The sequence below is a fragment of the Vigna unguiculata genome, chromosome 1, assembly GCF_004118075.2.
Source record: "Vigna unguiculata cultivar IT97K-499-35 chromosome 1, ASM411807v1, whole genome shotgun sequence".
In the NCBI taxonomy this organism is placed as follows: Eukaryota; Viridiplantae; Streptophyta; class Magnoliopsida; order Fabales; family Fabaceae; genus Vigna; species Vigna unguiculata.
In genome coordinates, this window is record NC_040279.1 from 22,248,442 (window position 1) to 22,270,506 (window position 22,065).

Here is a 22,065-nt window from a genome sequence, read left to right on the forward strand (position 1 = left end):
ATGTGTCATCCATACCACCTGAAAAGAGAACTCTACCCACCCAAACAACGCAATGTCTTGCACGCTTAACCGCTGAGAGAAAGCAAGATAGATGGTTGATAAGTAGTGTCATTCATGATCATAATCACGAGGTTAGTCCCACTAAGTCAAGGCTAATCCAAGGGAATAGGAAGTTTAGCATGCAAGTGAAAAGAACCCTTGACTTAAATGACGAGGCATGTGTGCGTCTTCGCAAGAGCTTTCGCTCTTTGGTTTGTGATGTAGGTGGATTTGATAACTTAGACTTTGTAGAAAGAGATGCAAGAAACTATATTGGTCAAAAGAGACGTGCTTTGAGGAAGGAAGGTGATGGGCAAGCTTTGTTGAACCACTTTTCTTCTATGAGAGACCTGTATAAACATTTCGTTTTTGAAATTGATATTGATGGAGATAATCAAATATGCAATGTATTTTGGGCAAAAGCAAGGAGTAGGGTTGCATGATTTGATTTTGGGGATGTTGTTTCATTTAATACAACTTACTTAACAAATAAGTACGACACGTCTTTTGCACCATTTGTTGGTGTCAATCACCATGGCTAATCAGTGTTATTAGGATGTGAACTGTTATCTGTGGAAGACATTGATACATTTGTCTGGCTATTTCGATGTTAGCTGCGGTGCATAGGAAATAAACCCCCTAAAGGCATTGTGACTGATCAATGCAAGGCGATGCAAAATGGCATTGCAATTATGTTCCCCAACACACGACATCGTTGGTGTCTTTGGCATATCTTGAAGAAACTTCTTGAAAAATTGAGTTGTTATAGTAAATACAAGGAAATCAAGCATGGCCTAAAGCAATTAGTTTACAACTCATCAAGTGCTTTTGATTTTGAAATTGGCTGGGCAAAGTACATTGAAATCTATGACCTGCACCTAAATGAATGGCTTTATAACCTATTTGAAGAAAGGCATCAATGGGTTCCATGCTATTTGAAAAGTCATTTTTAGGCTGGCATGTCAATAATTCAAAGAAGTGAGGGGATGAATGCTTTCTTTGATGGTTTCATCAACTCTACAACAACACTCCAGCAATTTGTAGTTCCATATGACAGCGACATTCGTTCAAAGGTCGAGAACGAGTGCGAAGCAGACTTTAGTTCTCATAACATGACCCTTCCATGTGGATCTCAATCATTTATTGAGAGACAATTTCAAGAGGAATACACTCATGCAAAGTTCGAGGAAGTGCAAACCGAATGCAGGTGGAAAATGAATTGTAATGTTAAAAACATTGCATTTGATGGAAGTAGGTGTATATATACTGTTAAAGAGGCCTTGATATGGAAAGACCAAAGTGAAAACAAAATTTATGAACTTATCTCTCATCAATTGACAAAAGACATTGAGTGTAGTTGAAGGTTGTTTGAGTTTAGAGGTATCCTTTGTCGTCATTGCTTGATTGTCCTTGCATAGGAGGATGTGAAATATGTATCAGGAAAATATATTTTGAGTCGATGGAGCAAACGCATTCGACGAAGGCATACTTTGAAACGAGCATCATATAAGACAAAGAAGGATGATCCAAATGTCAGTAGGTATGACTTAATGTGTAAAAAATTATATGACTTTGTTGAGGTGGCTTGTGAAAGTGATAGTGCAACACAATTCGTGATTAGCCAATTGGAGTCAATATCAAGTAATCCATCCATTGCATGCTCAAATAAAGGGGCTAATTGCTTACAACCTTGGTGACCATGAAGTTGGTAATTCAACATCCCTAAGGACTGATATACTCAACCTTGAAACGGATACCACAACCAACATGGTTAGTTTTGATTTCATTATGTAGTGTTGTTATTTAAATGAAGATAACTAATTATTTTAAATTAAACCATGTCCAGGTCTTTGATGTACCATGCACAGGGTTCTTATCACTATTAACTTCAGTTGAAAATACTCATGTTTGTGGAAGTGGAGAAATATTTAGGTAAAATAAGCATATGCTATATTTATTTATTATAATTTATTATCACGTTAACGTTTCACTAAAGCATGACTCATTTTGTGCAGGAAATAATTTCCAAACAACACCTACTTTTGGATCATTCAGCATGATCAACATGGCATTACAAAACACCTTTTGGGATTAGGATTTATGTTCGTCAATGACATGTTTAGTTATGGATAGATTGGTAGTTTTTAAGTTCGTTGCTCTAGTTTCGTTCACTATAGTGGTGTATGTGAAGAACATTATTCATGACTCACCACTAAATTTTTCAGAATCCATCACATAACAGGAACTTGGGAAATATATGATTTCATTTTTCTGATCTTTATATTTTATCAATGAGGGCTTTAAATTTAATGAAATTGCATTGAGAAGCTTCCATAACTATTATTTTTAATTAGGTTTGCATAGTCATATTGTTTTCCTAATGGGTTAAACCTTATTACAAAAACATACCTTAGGTACCCACTTAAGTACTCCTGAATGGACACATAAAAAGTAAGCAAAGCAAAGATTTTCAATGATTTCCAGTATTCACATACTGCAAATTCCAATATCTAAACGTAATTGATATCCAAGTTATGAAAAAGTGGGCTTGACGGTTTATTAAAGTTGTGGTACTATAATCTTCACTAAGTTTTAAAAAAAATAACACGCATCAAATCTCATAAGTTCACTGGAAATATTAATTGATTATCACAGACACTTTAAGTTATGATCAACTTAATACTTTTTGTATAAGACCACAACCTAACTTCACTCATAGGTCTGAAAATTTGATTCACCTGTTTGAGACAATTAAATCAAGCTATTTTATTGTTGAGGATGTTAATAAAAACTTGAGTGCTTCAATCTTCACTAAGTTGTAAAAAAATAACAAACATTAAATCTCCTAAGTTCACTGCAAATCTTAAGTGATTACCACTCACACTTTAAGTGCTGATTGATCAGCCTAATACTTTTTGTACATGGCCACAACCTAACTTCACCCATAGAACTGAAAATTTGATTCACATGTTTGAGACAATTAAATCATTCTATTCTATTGTTCTGGAGGTTAATTAAAACTTTGGTGCTTCAATCTTCACTAAGTTTTAAAAAAAAATAACACACATCAAATCTCTTAAGTTCACTGGAAATCTTAATTGATTATCACAGACACTTTAAGTATGACGAGCCTAATATATTTTGTACAAGACCACAACCTAACCTCACCCATAGGTTTGAAAGTTTGATTCACCTGTTTGAGACAATTAAATCAGGCTATTTTGTTGTTGGGGATGTTAATAAAAACTTTAGTGCTTCAATCTTCACTAAGTTGTAAAAAAATAACAAACATTAAATCTCCTAAGTTCACTGCAAATATTAAGTGATTACCACTCACACTTTAAGTGATGATTGATCAGCCTAATACTTTTTGTACATGGCCACAACCTAACTTCACCCATAGAACTGAAAATTTGATTCACATGTTTGTGACAATTAAATCATTCTATTCTATTTTTCTGGAGATTAATTAAAACTTTGGTGCTTCAATCTTCACTAAGTTTTAAAAAAAATAACACACATCAAATCTTTTAAGTTCACTGGAAATCTTAATTGATTATCATAGACACTTTAAGTATGACGAGCCTAATACATTTTGTACAAGACCACAACCTAACCTCACCCATAGGTTTGAAAGTTTGATTCACCTGTTTGAGACAATTAAATCGTGTTATTCTATTGTTCTGGATGTTAAGAAAAACTTTGGTGCTTCAATCTTCACTGAGTTGTAAAAAAATAACAAACATTAAATCTTTTAAGCTCACTACAAATCTTAAGTGATTATCACTCACACTTTAAGTGATGACCAATCTAATACTTTTTGTACAGAACCATAACTTAACTTCAGCCATAGGTCTGAAAATTTGATTCACATGTTTGAGACAATTAAATCATGTTATTCTATTGTTGTGGATGTTAATAAAAACTTTGGTGCTTCAATCTTCACTAAGTTGTAAGAAAATAACAAACATCAAATCTCCTAAGTTCACTACAAATCTTAAGTGATTATCACTCACATTTAAGTGAGGAGTAGTCTAATACTTTTCGTACAAGACCACAACCTAACTTCACCCATAGTTTGAAATTTTGATTCACCTATTTAAGACAATTAAATCATGCTATTCTATTGTTGTGGAGGTTTATTAAAACTTTTGTACTTCAATCTTCACTAATTTAAAAAAAAAATAACATACATCAAATCTCCTAAGTTCGCTCGAAATCTTAATTGATTAGCACAAACACTCTAAGTGATGACCAACCTAATGCTTTTTTGTACAAGACCACAAGCTAACTTCACCCATATGTTTGAAAAATTGATTCACATGTTTGAGACAATTAAATCATCTTATTCTATTATTGTGGTTGTTAATTAAAAATTTGGTGATTCAATCTACATTAAGTTTAAAATAAATAACACACATCAAATCTCCTAAGTTCACTGGAAATCTTAATTGATTAGCATAAACACTTTAACTGATGACCAGTCTAATAGTTTTTGTAGAGGAACACAACCTAACTTCACCCATAGGTCTGAAAATTTGATTCACCTGTTGGAGACAATTAAATCATGTTAATCTATTTTTGTAGAGGTTTATTAAAACTTTGGTGCTTAAATCTTAACTAAGTTTTAGATAAAATAACAAACATCAAATCTCCTAAGTTCACTACAAATCTTAAGTGATTATCACTCCCACTTTAAGTGATGACCAACCTAATACTTTTTGTACAGGACCACAACCTAACTTCACCCATAGGTTTGAAAAATTGATTCACATGTTTGAGACAATTAAATCGTGTTATTCTATTATTGTGGATGTTAATTAAAACTTTGGTGATTTAATCTTCACTAAGTTTAAAAAAAAATAACACACATCAAATCTCCTAAGTTCACTGGAAATCTTAGTTGATTATCACAAATACTTTAAGTGATGATTAGCCTAATACTTTTTGTATAGGACCACAACCTAACTTCACCCATAGGTCTAAAAATTTGATTCGCCTATTTCAGACAATGATATCATGTTAATATATTGTTGCGGAGGTTAATTAAATCTTTGGTGCTTCAATTTTATTGTGAATGTAGGAAATCATATTGACCATGGTCTAAAATTATTGCACCGAACTATTGTATTTTCGAAGTGCACCAAATACGTTGACTGGTATATCCATAAAAAGTAGTAGAATTACAAAAAGGATTATTGTCAATGCATATAAACAACAACTTTTTGTCTGTTAAAGCACACCAATTCACATAATTTTTCATTAACCAATCTATACCATTAACATATCCAGTGAAGTAAACTTGTACAATGTACAACCTACTTAAACAACATATGTGCACCGACTCCTACAAAGTGCCTTATAACTTCTACTTATATACAAATGGTTGAAATTTTTCGAGAACGCTCTCCCGATGGATATTTTCAGGGTCAAGAATCCATTCACAGACATATTATTGTCTGAAATGTTGGAGCTCCTCTTATGCCAAAAAAAAATATATTTCAGAATGGTATGGGATAAAATAACCTTTGCATCAATGTAATTAATTTGAAGGTTAGCCTACTAATAGAGGAGTAAGGGGGCATGGTTTTGTCATCAAGTATTTTAAGTCCATCCCACATTTCAAGATACTTTAACACCAAAATGCCACAATTATGCTTGAATATAAGGAACACCATATTAATAAACATAAACAGAATAATTTAACATGGAAGTCTGGTTATTGAACTTGTTATCCTTACAAATTTGGTTGTCTAGGAAGATCATAAACGATGAGTTCAAAGGATGCTTTGCCTTGGTTCTTATCACCCACAAAAAGCCACAATAGGTGCTCCAAATTTTGTAACTGCAAACACAAATAAATAACAAATGACCTCCAAAATTTAAATGTCCTAAAGACATCAGGCAAATTAGTTATCAAAGTAATTGACTTACCACATGATTATCTATTTGTTTCTTTCGCCGACACTTGTGTGGAAGAGAATCCAATACAACAAACTGCTTGGTTTCAAAATTGATCGCATAGCACCACCAGTGTCCATCGTAAACGACTGGGGCAAACAATTGAACAAAACTAAAATTAAACACAAGAACACATTACAAATTAAGTAAATTCATAACCAACAATGTGGGAAACTCACAATATATGTTGTTAATATTTCCTCATGCAATACCAAATCACATGGTAGGTAATGTCGGTAGTCGTCTAAAGTCCATACACATCTATTTAGTTTCCTCTTATTATAATCGAGAATCACAACATTCTGCCAAATCAGGTCTATACATGCCAGATCTACACTAACTTTTCCAACACATAGATTAAAGGATTTCACTTACCGTAAACAAAGAACTGAATATTTCTCTATTTACTCAGCCATTTAGTCTTTTCTCTTTGTACATGTAATTCCTAGCTACAAACAAAACAGACTAATCACAACAGGAACCATTTATTTCAGGACTTTCACATTAAGATTCAAAGTTGATTGTTTTAGCTAGCAAAAATTACCATGTTACCAATCTAGGCACAAGGACAAAATCCATGACACTTGACGCTTCTAAATAATTGCCCATTGATTTCAGTGAAAAACAAATCCACAAAAATTAATAAAATTTCAATTATCACACTTAAATTAATGATAACTCTAATAACCACAACATAACAAGGGTTTGGTAGGAAAAAGTTGGATTACATATCCTCCCCATTCAACAGCAATGACATCCCTATACAATTGACCCATATTTATAACCATTGTACTGGTTTGGCCTTCAATGTAAGGGACAATGACCAAGCACTCATATTTTGAACATTCTTTAATATCAATGGTGTTTTCCTCACTTTTACTAGAATGATCAAGCTCTATACACTACTCAGCTTGGGCAAAGCCATGTGCCATTGAAGAAGAACCGTCACCTTTCTCACCGTGACAACGGTGAATTTAAAATTTTTTCTTCACCATGACAACGGTAGGGGTGGGCATGGATTGGATTTTTAATGATCCAATCCACATCCATTTTAGATCCAAATAATTAGATTAGATTTTCGACCCAAATCCATTTTTTTAGCAAAAGTAGTTTGGATTTTTTTAAAATCCAGATCCAAATATTTGGATCAATATTTAAATCCAATCCAAATATTTGGATCAAGTTCAAAATCCAGAATCCATTTTTTATAAAAGAAATTTAAATTGAATTTTTTAAAACTTGTGTCATTAAGGCCAACATGACTTAGTTCGTACAAGTCGTCAGGCACGACCCGTCTGAGTCGTCAGGCCGACCCATAGAGGTGTCAATTTGGCCCAATCCACAAGGCTTGGCCCTGGCCCATGTGGGCGAGGGCTAAAAAAGCCAACACTGAAAAAAAGCCCCATCAAAGAAGCCCACAAGGCCAAAAACCAAAGACCTGGACGGGCCCGACAACCTACACAGGCCTTATGACCCGGACAGACTCGTCGACACGAACGGGTCCGGGTCGTGGGGACCGTCCGGGACGTCGAGCCCGTCTGGGTCGTTGGGCCTATTCGTGTCGTCGTGCCCATCTGGGTCGTATGGCCCGTGTAGGTTGTCAGGCCCATCTGGGTCATCGGGCCTGTCCTGGTTGTATGGCCTGTTTGGGTCGTCCGGATCGTCAAGCATGTCTGGGTCGTCGTGCCCGTCAAGCATGTTCGGGTCATCGGGCCTACCTTACCCGTTCGGGTCTTCAGGCCCGCCTGACCCGTTCGGTTCTTCGAGCCCGCTGGGCCTGTTCGAATTTTTGAACCTGTTTGGCCCGTTCGTATCTTCGAACTTGCCTGGCCCGTTTGGGTCTTTGGGCCCACCTGGCTCGTTGGGTCATTGGCCCGCCTGGCCCGTTCGGGTCATCGGGCTCACTCGAATTTTTTGGATCGTTAGGTCCGATCGATTCGTTCGGTTTGTCAAGCCCACCTAGCCCGTTCATATCTTTAGGCCCGCCCAACCTCTTATGGTCGTCGGGCCTGCCAAATCCGTATAGATTGTCGAGCAAGGCCCGTCCGAGTCTGAATTTAGCCTAGTCCATCTCAACCTTTAGTCTAACCCAACTAAAAATTTAAATTAAAAATTTGGATTGGATTGTTTGGATTATCCATATTTAAAAATCTTGATTTATAAAATGGATATCCAATCCATAAAATATATAAAATGTAGATTAGATTGAAATCTAGATCCATTAAATGGATTTTAAATGGATTGGATTTGTAATAAAATGGATTATAAATGGATTGGATTGGAGCAAAAGTGGATTGGATCAAGAAAAATATATTTTTTGCCCACCCCTAGACAACGGTCATATTCAGTTGTTGTTGTCAAATCATCATGGATGTTCTTTTCTTCTGCATGTTTGCACTACTTTCTGTGAAAAAGAGAACCCCTAACTTCAATAAAATCATTTCCTTCATGACCACGTGACTGTGAAGGAGAACCGTGGACCTTCCTCACACTTCTTCTGCTGTAAACAAGAACCCACAACTGAATTTAATTTTTTTTCTTTAACATCACAAGGGTCTGGTTCAGCTGCTGTTGTGAAATCACCATGGACGTTCTTTTCTTCTGCCTATTCACATTGATTTTGTTCACAAGGAGAACTCCCAACTTCATTAAGATCATTGCCTTCAAGAGTAGGAGGGTCGGCATGACCACTTCCAAAGTACTAAACCCGCAAGTTCTTGATTTCAGCCTTCATCTCCATAATAAGCCTTTCATGCTTTTTAAATTTCTCTTGTAAAGCCGCATTTTTTTGCAGAACGACCATCACCGCCATTGTAAGAAAATTTAGTAGTGCCTTCATCTTGAATACGGAGTGCACTTGCAACAATTGGATTCTTCTTATCATCCTCACTTTAGGGACCAATCACACACACCCTACGATAAATAAAAAAACATATTCAAAGTAGTTTAAAAAAATCAAACACGCTGAAAAAAATCAAAATATCAAACAACATTAACGTTGCCTTTTCAAAAATGGACTCAATATTGACAGTCCTAATCTTTACCAATGGCCATTGCAAAATTTGTGGAAAATGATTTTTCCCATGTACATCTTCTAACTGAAGTCGACGAGCAACCCATAGTTATGTCAATGGAAAATAGGATATCATATACAAATCATTAACAAACAAAAATAAAGAGCTTTTGAAATTATTATTTACCTACACAACTACAACACAACCAACTATATTAAGGCTACGAGAATTTTGCTTTTCTCGTACAACCTTACATCCACGATTCAAAGCACTAGTCAAAAGCGTATGGACACACTCCGCCCAATTAAAGTCACTCAAGTTGTCCAAATTGTCTAAAATTTTGGAAGGCATATTTGAGACAATCCTAGAGGTCCTAGGAAAATAGGAGACACAAAAATAGGGTAACAAATAAAGCCTACACACATTATCCACATCATCATCATCCTTATCCACACAGATCTTAATCTTCTCACTTATGTATCCTATTATAATTGGTTTGTTGTCAAAGAGTGAACCTACTAAGCCACTTATATCACTATCAAACTCAACAGATTTACCAACCATACTTACACCTAAGTAGATACAAACATCATATACTGATAAGCGGACCAACTACTGCCAAACATGAATGAAGTCCCCATCAGGAACCCACCGATAAAAAACTCCCTAATCAAGGGACAATTTATTTCCAACACCTTCCCCAGCTCCAAACACCACCTCAAAGGTGTAACTTGGATTATTTTACGGTGATTGGGTTTGAGTAAAGTGTTGGCTTCAACAATGTATTTTGTGTCACACTTATGCACAATTCTTACCTATATTTACACAAGAAAATAATTTTAGTCAAATTCAAAAAAAAAAACAATTCTATTGAAATTAACACAAGGCCTGAAAAATAACATGTTCATCCTTCTCTTCCTTTTTTGTCTTCTTGCTTTTACTGCACGCTTGTGGAGAATAATTTCCTTGGCATTTACGACCCATCTCAAAAATACAACAAATATTGCCTTGTAAAATTATCTCTAACCATTGTGAACAATGTTAAACTTAATCCACAACTTAAGTGGCAAAAAAATTACTCCTACAAATCATTGCAAAATATATACCACAGGTCATCACCTAATTCACAAAAACTCAACAAAATTTTGAATACAGATTAAGTTACAATTTAGGTAAATGAAATCAATCATACATTAATTAAAAGTACCCCATATTGACTCAATCAATGGTTCTTAAGAAAAGAAATCCATAACTATTCCCTTCAGTATTTTATCCTTCATTTATTCAAATAATGGGTATGACCAAATCAACCCATCTCATTATGTACAATTTGATCAAGTCAACCAATTCCAAAAAAATTGACAAAGTGAACTCAAATTCATAAAACATATATACATGTAAAACCACAGATCATTGTAAATTGAACACATGGAGAAAAATTATTCACCACAATCAAAATGGGTTACCACTATAACATGATTGTTCAAAAACTAGAGACAACCCATGTGCTACCAAAAAAATGCATAACAGGTCATCACTTATGTGCACAAACTTGATCATATAAAATCAAGCAGATCGAATCACCTTACACATCACATATTCACTTTCCTACCAAATATAATATTTCATGAAAAAATGGAACTTGAACTAAGTCATAGTTAAAAAAAATGTTTCATATTTCTAATTATGCAATCTTGTCCATTATTGAGTAACAACAATCAAAATGAAGGTTTAGATAAGCTTCTTATGAAGAACACCATAGACAAAAGCTCTTCAAGTGCAACAATTATATTCAAACTAACCCTATTTTTTTTTTTTTTGTTAACTTCTTCTGCTATAGTTTATTATCCATAAATGTATCTACTTTCAGGTACCTTCACCCCCAACTTAGACCACATATCAAACATAGGGGTATCAAATCAAACAGTGTCTTACTGGAATATGATTTAAGGACAGTGTTCTGGATTGAGTTTGCTAAGTAAATTCCTTATGGGGCAACTCATGTGACTACAACAGTTATGAGAACTCTTGCCTACCTTGTACCACATTACTTCTGAAAAAAAAATTCTACAAGAATAGTGTTTCACAAAAGGCATTCAACTAGATATATGTTTGTCTTTACTCACTTTGGTGTCTTTACTCAATTTGGGAGCATAACCTAAATGCATATCACAATACAACACCACCACAAAAGTCAACCATCACTTTTATACAACACACTCACAAGCACATAGTATAATGCATACCCAGAAAACTTAGAAATAACAGGAATCAATGTTTATAACTTTGAAATCCATAGATAAAGAAGTTAAACCTCCAAAAAGAATGGGGCAACAACCAAAGGGCAACGGAGGAGGCGTTTCGCCTCACTGATTCAACAAAACCACACAACACTGCCAAATAAACACAAATACCTTCACCCTTTTTTTTTTGCTCAACAAACCCTATTTTCCTTTGCAATCCAACTTCTGAAAACAGTCACCTTTGTTCCTTCAATCAAATGCATGAACACTAAAATTTTAATAGAAGGAGAAAGACAATGAGAACTGCAGAAACCACAAACATGGAAAGAAGAAAAAAATGGATACTTTGAATGGTAGAGAAATCGCATTTCACAGACCTTTCTTTGACCAAAAACAAAATGGAAACTTTGAATGGCAGAAACATGACACTTCATAGAGCTTTCTTTGACCAAAAACAAAACAGAAACTTTGAATGCTAGACAAACCGCACTTTGCAGAGCTTTCTTCGACCAAAATTGTTTTTTGCTTTTCTCCCTAACACCTTTCTCCCTCTCTGCATTACAAAATAAGCAAAGAACCTTTCCTAGGAGAGACAATCAATTGTTTCGCTGAGACACTGAAAATGTTCGAGCAAAGGAAGAAGACGGTTTGCGGAGAGAATTTTTTTAAAAAAAATTGAAACTGCCTTTACAAAGTTTACTACCATATAATTCTTTAATTAAATAATTATAAATTAAAAAAGAAAATCCATGTATGCTTGCCACGTCAGGGAGTTAGCTTGAAGTCAAACAATGGTAATTAACATACCATTATCCTTAAAATAATAATTATTTTTCCTAGGTCTTACATTATCCGGTCTGACTCACCTACTCTACTTCTCCCACAACTATATAGACTACTTAGCTTGACAGCTCAACATCTAACGTGTTCCCCAACACAATGTCTAACGCCATGCTGATACATGGTTTGTTTGGTCATGCAATGTTTGTCCCCACATCGTCTACTCTTCTCATCCACATTATGTCTTCCAGAGTGGTTGCTACACCCACAATATTTATCATGTGTAATTATATAGCCTTTACTTTTCTAGATTGTACAATTCAAAAGTTAAAAATAATTATTGAATTGTGCAATCTAGAAAACCAAATGTTTTCTAAAAGTTAGAAATGGTTAAAAATTATTTTTGAATTATACAATCTAAAAGTTATTAGGCTTTTAAGTTACATAATTTAAAAGTCACTTTTGGCTTTTAAGTTTACAATTCATAATTCTTTTTTTTAGGAAAACAAAGGTTTCATAATTTGAAAGTTATTTTTTACTTTAATATTGTACAATCCATATGTTAATATTAACTTTTGGATTGCACAATGCAAAAATGTCAAAATTGAAATTCTTTTATATATAGGGGTGGAGGAAAAAAATGGAGGTGTAGGAAAAAAATTGCTTATTCATGAGGTGAAGGTCTTTTCTTTGAGGACTTCTATGACTTTTGCTTTTAGCAATTTGATAATTGGCATTATCGTTGTTTTTATTTTGTTTATTTTTATCTTTTATTGGTATTTTTATTATTACTTTTTAGATAATTAAGGTTTTTATTGAATAAATCGGGAAATAGAAATATTTGGTTCTACACACACAAATAAGAACAGAAAAATATAAATAAAAACACACAGGAAATTTAACGTGGTTCGGCACCTCAAGGCCTACATCTACAAACACTCAATAAGAAGTACTATCACCCAAGTGCAATTTTTCGGGCAAAAATTGCAAACCTTCTTACAATTTTTTATGGACTAAAACTGCAAACCCTTCATAGTGCAATTTTTGTGGACCAAAATTGCAAACCCTTCATAGTGCAATTTTTCTAGCAAAAATTGCAAACCTTCTAGTGACACACAACTACCCAAGCCCCTCATACACCCAAGAGACCTATTGAGTTGTGGTGACAACTCCAAAATCAACTCTTTACTTTTATAATACTTTTTTTGTTGCACTCTTCTTCACATTACTCAATATGGGACTTTGGTGAATACACACTTGAGAACCAACATATCCTCCCTTCACCAAAAGTCTCACATGTTATGGAACAAACATTTGGCACACCACCAACAGATACGCTTGAACCACTCTTGCTACTAGTGATCCAACAGATCTACTTTAACCACTCTTGTCACTGGTGATCTACACGGACTCACTAACGATGACAATCTTTCCCCACCATCGACCCTCACCGCCTTACACATCAGACTTTGTCGACAACTTTCATGTAACATCCCGCCAGGATATTACGGGTTTAAATAATAAAATAAAATAAGAAAATAAAAACTCATTAATTATAAATCCATTTCCCAAAAATGCGAGAAATTTCAAAACTTTATTTACTTCAATAATAATTCCAAAATCCTTGAATATAATTACTATTACCATTAACAAATAGTCCAATAATATTAATAATTACAACTGATTTGAAATCATAAAGACAATGTAAAAACTCTAAGAAAATTGCCCCACGACTAGCCTTGCTCCGGTTCTATGCCTTACCAGATCCACCTACAACACCATCTGCTCACGTATACCGCGTATACGATCATCGCCAAACACAAACAGATAGGGTGAGCTAACAGAATAAACATATAAATATAAACACATTTATATATATCAGACAAATAGACCAAATGAATCCCTTCCCTTGATTCCACACCACATGGCCACAACCATGTCAATCATGTTCTACGTCTTCTAGTGAGTACCCCAAGGTGTCTTGTTGCCATACCTATCGGCCACAACCGATAGAACACGTGCGAGAAACCATTGCTACGGATCATACACTGTAACGTTAGGTGGAGTTCCCAAATACGAACATAGTTCGTAACGTCCCAAAACTACCAAACTCGTCAGCTAACTACTGAGGAAGGCAATCTATCTGGACCCATCTGTACTGGCCACAACCAGCACACTCACACCGGAAACACTCGCCAACCCGAGCTCAACTCAAGGGTTCCTTATGTTCATCCGCCATCCCGAGCTCAACTTGAGGGATGTCATTCTGAGCTCAACTCCAGGAATGCCACGTGCTTAACCCCTATCCCGAGCTCAACTCAAGGGATACGTTCCGAGCTCAACTCAAAGAACACCAACAAGCCTACCTTTAAGATATCCTAGAAGCCTTGTAGATCACGCACATCATAGCAAGTATAACACCAATCTAGTGCAGCAAAATCGCTCGGCAGGGGACACGTACCGCCAATCACTACTGCTTCTAGATCGCCTGGCGGGGGACACGTACCGCCAAGCACTAAGCGCCTTAGTCTTCACCGCCACTGCAATTATCGCCTGGCGGGACTTCCTGTACCGTCGGGCGCCACGTGCCTTAGTATTTACTGAACTACAGACTCCGCTTGGCGCACCCTTCCTTACCGTCAGGTGCCACCGTGATCCAAAACCCCTTGTTTCTACGTTGTCACTTGGCGGGTCGATCACCACCGCCAGGCGCTACACCAGTACTTGCGCAACACTAGTTTTAGTTCAAGTTTAAGAACACTTCACACAGGTTGCTCTCATTCTAGAGTACCCCTAATGAAAAGCATTGACATATATAATGTTCCAGGCCTTATAGCACCTCACAAGTGCATTCATCCCCTAGTCATATAGACCATCCCAAGCATGCTCAAACAAAATATAAGCAGCAGCACTCTAACAATTTTAAGCACATGATCTTATGCACCAATGCAATTTAATATTGACACTCATGCCTTCACCAAACTAATTATCCACATGTGACTAACAAATTGATAGAGACTTACCACATAACCCAATCATGCTTCATAAGAAGTTACTTGAACTTATCAAGAGCTTATTCGTGTATTTTACAGACTCCAAAATCAGAAATATTAAGTAATGTATATCTATAGCTACTGACCTCCAAATCCAATCTCCACCGTTCAAAGTGAATAACCACATGTTATGGACCACCTGTCAAAATTTCACCTAAATCGAACGGTTAACGAACCGGAAAATGCAGTTTTACGAAAACTGCGCAAATTAGAAAAACTTGTGGCGCTTAACGCCCAGAAGTGAGGAAGGTGGCGTCTGGCGGGACTAAACTACCGCCTGGTGGTTCCTGTTGCGCGAAAAGTACGAAAAACAGCATTTTTCGTAAACAGAACACCACACACCTCTCTGGTATGGTGCTTGGCGGCACCCAATTGGGCGTCAAGCGGTTCCTGCTGATCTAGGAACCCAGAAATCCCCCTTGCACATACAAACCTCAACCACTCTCCACTACCCTAGTTTCATTCAATTTACGACTCAAAAGGTTGTACTCACATGTTTAGGTTCACTATCCATTCCTAAAACTTCCAATAAGTGAAATTCCATTGACCTTCTCCCCTTAATTTAGTGCCACTATAAAAATCCCCAAATTATCAGCCCTAAATTATTGTTCATATAGATTTTCACTCAATTGAACCTTCAACGTCATATAATCCCACAAAATCTAATCTCCAACCATTTACCAATCGTTATTACTATCTTGTACCCCAATCAGAGTTAACTTAGGAATCCCAAAACACCAAAATCGAACCAAAATTGGTTCGCGTCGCCTGACAGGTGTTCATCAAAACCCAGAAATAGTACGCGTCGCTTGGCGGCACAAGACTCGTCGCCAGGCGGTTCCTCGTAGGAACCTAGAAACCAAGCCAAAATACATGTGCCGGCTGGCGACAGTTCATCGCCATCCAGGCGGTTTCTGGGAAATTTCCAGAAATCATAAAATCAAACCAAACAACAGGTATTCATGCATAATTATGTCTATATATCATGTAGTTTATTCTTAAACATAAAATTAACGAGTAACAGCTCCCCTAACCTGGTTTCCTTAGCTTATTTTTTGACTTGTTGTTAGTTCCCTCTTGATCACCAATGATGTTCTTTTGACTCTATCTCAATGCAGCTCCTAGCTTTCCTCAATTCTCACCTTACACTCTAAATTTTCGTATACTTAAGGCTATGCAACAATAACAGTCCCTAAACCACTCTTTCTTTCTCTTAATTGGTCATTAATTGTGGTCTTAATGAGAGGTAAATGGTATAAAACGAAAATATCATTAAACTTGAGTTTAATTGCCATTCATTGGAAATTCTATGATGGTTTTCCAACCCCCTGGCTGCTAGGGTTTACTTGCCCTTTCACCTTCATGCCAAAGGAAATTTTGGCAAAAAGAAAGTTTAATTTGGGTTCACCAAGGTTCAAACCCATACCATGCCAAATGTCAAATCAATGCATAACCATTCAACCACTTCATGTTTCGTGATAATTTATATAATTTCATGATTATATTATCACGCATCATAATCCAGCACATATTTAAAATAATAATAAATTAAATAGCACATAAATGACATACATAGGACTTGAACCCAAGTTCCCTCACACAAACAAGTACTCTCAACCATTTGAGCTAGTACTTTTCCATATCATTGCAATCCGCATTAAATGGCTTAAAAGGCTCCTACTACCCGCATTTATTAAATAATTATTTAATTAATTATTTAAATTTCTCGGATCTTACATTTCACTTCATTGTCACTAACAATTCACTGATACTCAAGGGGAATCCATCATAACGCCACCTTGGTCAAACCTCGACATTGCCACAACACAACGAGGCAACACCCACGGTTGACGAAGCATTGCGTGAGCCATGCAAAACACCACCATTGGAGATCTCGAGCTCCACCCTCACCATGCAGATCCAACGTTACCAAACATAGCAGTCCACCGGACGCAACAACCAAAGTAGATCTGTAAGCTGCATAGCACTTCCTCCACGCACATATCGCAAACCACGACTCACACAAATGAGATCTCCATCGTACATCACTATTAGGCCACATGATCACCATTTGCAACCTCCTTCGTAGATCTGGGAGCAACTCGCCACATATGAACTCCACTCTCTTTAAAGGACGTTGATTTTGGTCAGTATGCCAAATTACTCATCTTCCTCCCTTGATTAGAAACCCTTGGTCAGAACCTCAACTCTGATACCACTGTTGGGAAATCATGCACTAAAAATAATATTCTCTTCAAGCAGAAGCACACCCACAAATAAGAACAGAAAAATATAAATAAAAACACATAGGAAATTTAACGTGGTTCGGCACCTCAAGGCCTACATCCACAAATACTCAATAAGAAGTACTATCACCTAAGTGTAATTTTTCGGGCAAAAATTGCAAACCTTCTTACAATTTTTTATGGACCAAAACTGCAAACCCTTCATAGTGCAATTTTTGTGGACCAAAATTGCAAACCCTTCATAGTGCAATTTTTCTGGCAAAAATTGCAAACCTTCCAATGACACACAACTACCCAAGCCCCTCATACACCCAAGAGACCTATTGAGTTGTGGTGACAACTCCAAAACCAACTCTTTACTTTTATAATACTTTTCTGTTGTTCTCTTCTTCACATCACTCAATGTGGGACTTTGATGAATGCTCACTTGAGAACCAACAGTAGTGTGTGGGGAGGAGAAGAAAGAAGATGGAGGAGTGGCATGGAGAAAAGGAGGAGGAAGGAGATGGAGGGGTAGCGTGGGGAGAAAAAGGAAGGAGATGAAAGATGAAAAAAAAAGGAAAACAAAAACATTAAAAAATAAATAAATAAATAAAAGTTCATAATACTGACATATAACACCTGGTAAACAATGTTAATGCTAATTTAACAAAAAAAGTCACCATTGTGCGATTTAAAACAAAATTGGGACACAATTAAATAAAAATAATTGAATATTTTTTTTTTAATATAGGGACAAAAGTAATAATTAAACATTAATCTTATCAATAATATATGTTTTAAGATATAAATTGAAACACATAGGAAGTAGACATAAGATATTTATATCTTCATATTTTAAAGGTTATCTTGTTTCTAATTGTTTAGTTCATTTTTTTTTCAGCATTATGTAATTAAAAAAGACTTCTAGATTATGTAATGCAATTTTTTTTTTAATAATATTGTTCAACAATCCAATAAGAGTGTGTAATCCAATGTCCAAAGCAAGAAACCACAAGGACATCGACGAAAATCAATGGAGATTTTAGAGGTTGATTTGGTTATAAAATTGAAAGGATAAAATTAGATTTTTTTTTTAAAAAAAATGGGAGTGTATGAGGAAAATATGTGCATACAATAAGTAAAAAACTTTTGAATTATAGAAATACAGAAAGAAATGATCTCTTCCATAATGTGTTTTCTAAAAACCTCCTCCAAATCCAAGATATGGAAGACAATCCACAACTATTAAAACAAAACAACCGATTCATACCTTCTCCACGTACTTGAAGTTAATGAACTTTAAATCACTGTTACTATTATTAAAGCTAGTCAAAATACTTCTACTTAGACTATTGGTGGAGAAATATCACGGAAGAAAACTGTGAACAAGGAGGAGATGCTTTAAAATAAAATTCCAAGAAGTAAAATGAACATTTCAAAACTTATAGATGTATATTTAGCAATTATGGAGGTGCAAGAAGTAAACAAATTCTTGTGTGTTTGCATAAATAGCGTAATTTACAAAAAAATGGTAAGGTGAGTAGTATTGATAGGGGTGCATATTGAAATTATGTGGGTAAAATAAGAAAAGCCCCATCCTGAAGCACCATGATCTGTATAGTAAATAAAGTGATATTGCTTTTATTATATGTTTAGAATTAGTGGACATTATAAGTTTTGAGTATATATTGCTTTTATTCTATAGTAACAAAATTAGTTGTGCTGCATTAAATTCATGTTCTTTATTATATGTTTATAAATTAATATTTATTTCATTATCAATTTCTTATTTATTAGTTTTATATCTTAAATCTGACATTTTTGCTAAATGATGGGGATGATATTTTTAGAAAAGTTTTGTCTAAAAATCTTATTTACCCATCTAATTAAAAGAAGTTTTAATAAAAAGTTATTTTTAAGCCAAAGTTTTGGTGGAAAAATTAATATTTATTATGTATTTATTGTTGTCGTAGAATATAAGAAATAAAAAATATGTATAGTAGTTAAAAATATATATTAAAAAAGGTAATCAAGAGATGACAGACTTGGGTGTCCTGTATCGGAAAAACAAAACTCTAAAATTTTCCAAAAAGAAAAATTATATTGAGGAATCTGTCAGACAACTCTCTGACCATCCAAAGCCATTGCTGACCAGGAACGATCCTCTACAGCTGAAGAGTTTCCTAATCAAAGAAGAAGGTCATCTAGCCGTTAATCACGCTCTGATCACAGAGTCATGGTTCATCCACCAGATTTCAGTTCCTGTCTCCTTAGAACTTAAGGATACAGAGGTACAAGCCTATAGAACAGATCCTGTTCAAGTAAGGTCGTATCCAGAGCTCTTTCGCAGAGGTTTATAAACTAGTGTAATTTTCAAAAAGTTTCCGATGTGGGACAAACCGGCTTTCCGAAATGCAGATTGTTGAGGCAAATATGACGCATTGCTTGGGTGCAGTGATGTGTGTGTGCTGAAATATTTTATTGATAACTTCTCTCGAAACTACATGCCATCATCTCTATATACTAAAATTATCAGTTTATGAAACATTGAAATCAGTTAAACATTTCTAATGTTTCCCATCATCATATATCTTTTATATTTGTTCATCTGTGAAAGTATGCACTTGCTTGTTTAAGGATAATGATTCATGACTAGTAATTAACCTTAGCTATTCTGAAAACAATCTCAAATCATGGAATAAAAGTGTGAATAGGAACCATGTGCTTATGCAAAAGCAGTTATTGAATCAGAATGAAACTTTAGTTGCAGGTGCTTGTAGAATCAGGTCTATAGATTATTGTTTCATTCACCAAACACGACAAAAGAAATAAACCAAAAGGAAATTTGAAGCAATGTGCACTGTTTTTGGTGGGCTGAAATTGAAGATTTAAGATTTCGAAATTGTGTTTGTATATAAGGTACTTCACTGTCACCTAAATTCTCTTACTTCACTGTCAACAATTTTGTTCCGTACGATCAAGTCCACAAATTCTCTTACTTTTTTATGGTGATTGTATTGCTAATATAATATGTTGTTCTAACAAGAACATTCATCCTTTGTGTTCTTTGTGGATTTTCTTAGCATTTCGTGTTTTCAATTTTTTGTTCTTATTGAAGATAGATTCATTACTGGATAGTGTAAAATGGGATGACAAAGGCTTAGTTGTGGCAATAGCTCAGAATGTTGACACAGGGCCATATTAATGCAAGGTTTTGCAAACAGAGAAGCAGTTGCCACAACCCTATCTTCTCGAAAGGCCACTTTCTATAGCCGATCAAGATCGACATTGTGGACCAAAGGAGAGACCTCTAATAATTTTATCAATATTCATGATGTCTTTCTTGATTGTGACTGTGATTATGTAAGCACTTCCCTTTTTCTCATTGAATTGTTTAGTTTTTCCTTTTTAATTTTAGTTTCATACGGTATGTTGTTTACTTTTCAGATAATATACCTGGGGAAACCTGATGGTCCTACATGCCACACGGGCAGAAACATGTTAATTATACATCAGTCTTTGACTTGTTAAAACAACAAGAGGTAACTAAAAGCAAATAAAAAATACATATAATTGCCATGTTTTGCTGGAGAGAAAGTGCAGTAACATTCAAATTGTTTTTGGTTATCTGTTATAGGATGAAGGAAATAATTTGGCATTAACCTCTTTGTATGCATTGGAGTCAACAATCTCACAACGGAAAACAGAGTTAACTGGAGAAAATGAGAAGCCTTCATGGACAAAGCGATTATTGCTTAATGATAAGTTGTTGTGTTCCAAAATCAGGTGTGTATAACTTGGCATGTTATTATATTGAGTTGAAATTTAAAAGAGAAACAATATACCCCTTTTTTACCTGTTTGTCCCAAAAATATCACATTCTACATGATTTTCAGTTATTAAGAAGCCTTTTAACACCACTTTTATTATGATTCATTTTTCTTGAAGGTACAATATGGATTAAAAGATTGTCTGTTTATGATCTCAGATTGTAACTCTATCTTTCTACTTGCAGGGAAGAGGCAAATGAGTTGTGTCAAACACTAGGGAATAATGAGGACAAGTCACGTACTGCTTCAGAGATGGCTGATGTACTTTATCATTCCATGGTTTTGCTGGCACAGAAAGATGTCAAAATAGAAGAGAAGCCGTTTATCCCAGAAACCATTGGATCATTAAATTTTATGTCAAGTCTATATCTCAAACAATATATTTAGCTTTTGTCGACATACCTGGATTCATTGTATGTGTTGTTATCTGTTTGACTATACTGAATTGGGATAACTTATTTAAATAGCGTACAGAATGTCAAGAACTATCCACCCAATTTTGCAGTTTACACTGTCTTGGAGGTTTAGATAATTATATTGCTTGGAAGCTTACAATTTGGAGCCACTCCTAGTGATATCAGCTCAAGCACACCAAAATTTTGGAGGCTTTTGCTTTTTTCACTCTCATGCATTATCGATTGTATAAACCTTTGAAAATACCCCTTTCTTTATGCATGTAAAAAGTGACCTATTTTTGATTCCCTCTTCCACCTTCTTACCAATCATGTCTTTGTCACCTTCAACCATCGACACCATTGTGTCATCCTTGCAAGTTGTCATCTTTCTCCAGTTGTGTTGATATCGTTATGCCACTGCATTTTATGGTTTTCTCGTGGAGACTCCAAATTGAGTGGTTTTTAAGTTTCTAAATTATGTGATCTGAAAGTCTTATGTGAATCAACAATTTTGGAACTAGA

General features: G+C 35.3%; 1 non-coding gene and 1 pseudogene across 1 annotated transcript; one reads left to right on the top strand and one right to left on the bottom strand.

The window, feature by feature from the left end:
* Positions 1–19,427: 19,427 nt before the first annotated feature.
* Positions 19,428–19,649, bottom strand: LOC114165463. Its single transcript, XR_003599714.1, has one exon. It is a non-coding gene; the product is annotated as a small nucleolar RNA U3 (small nucleolar RNA).
* Positions 19,650–20,459: 810 nt separating this feature from the next.
* Positions 20,460–21,535, top strand: LOC114189692 (annotated as a pseudogene).
* The last annotated feature ends 530 nt before the right edge of the window (positions 21,536–22,065 follow it).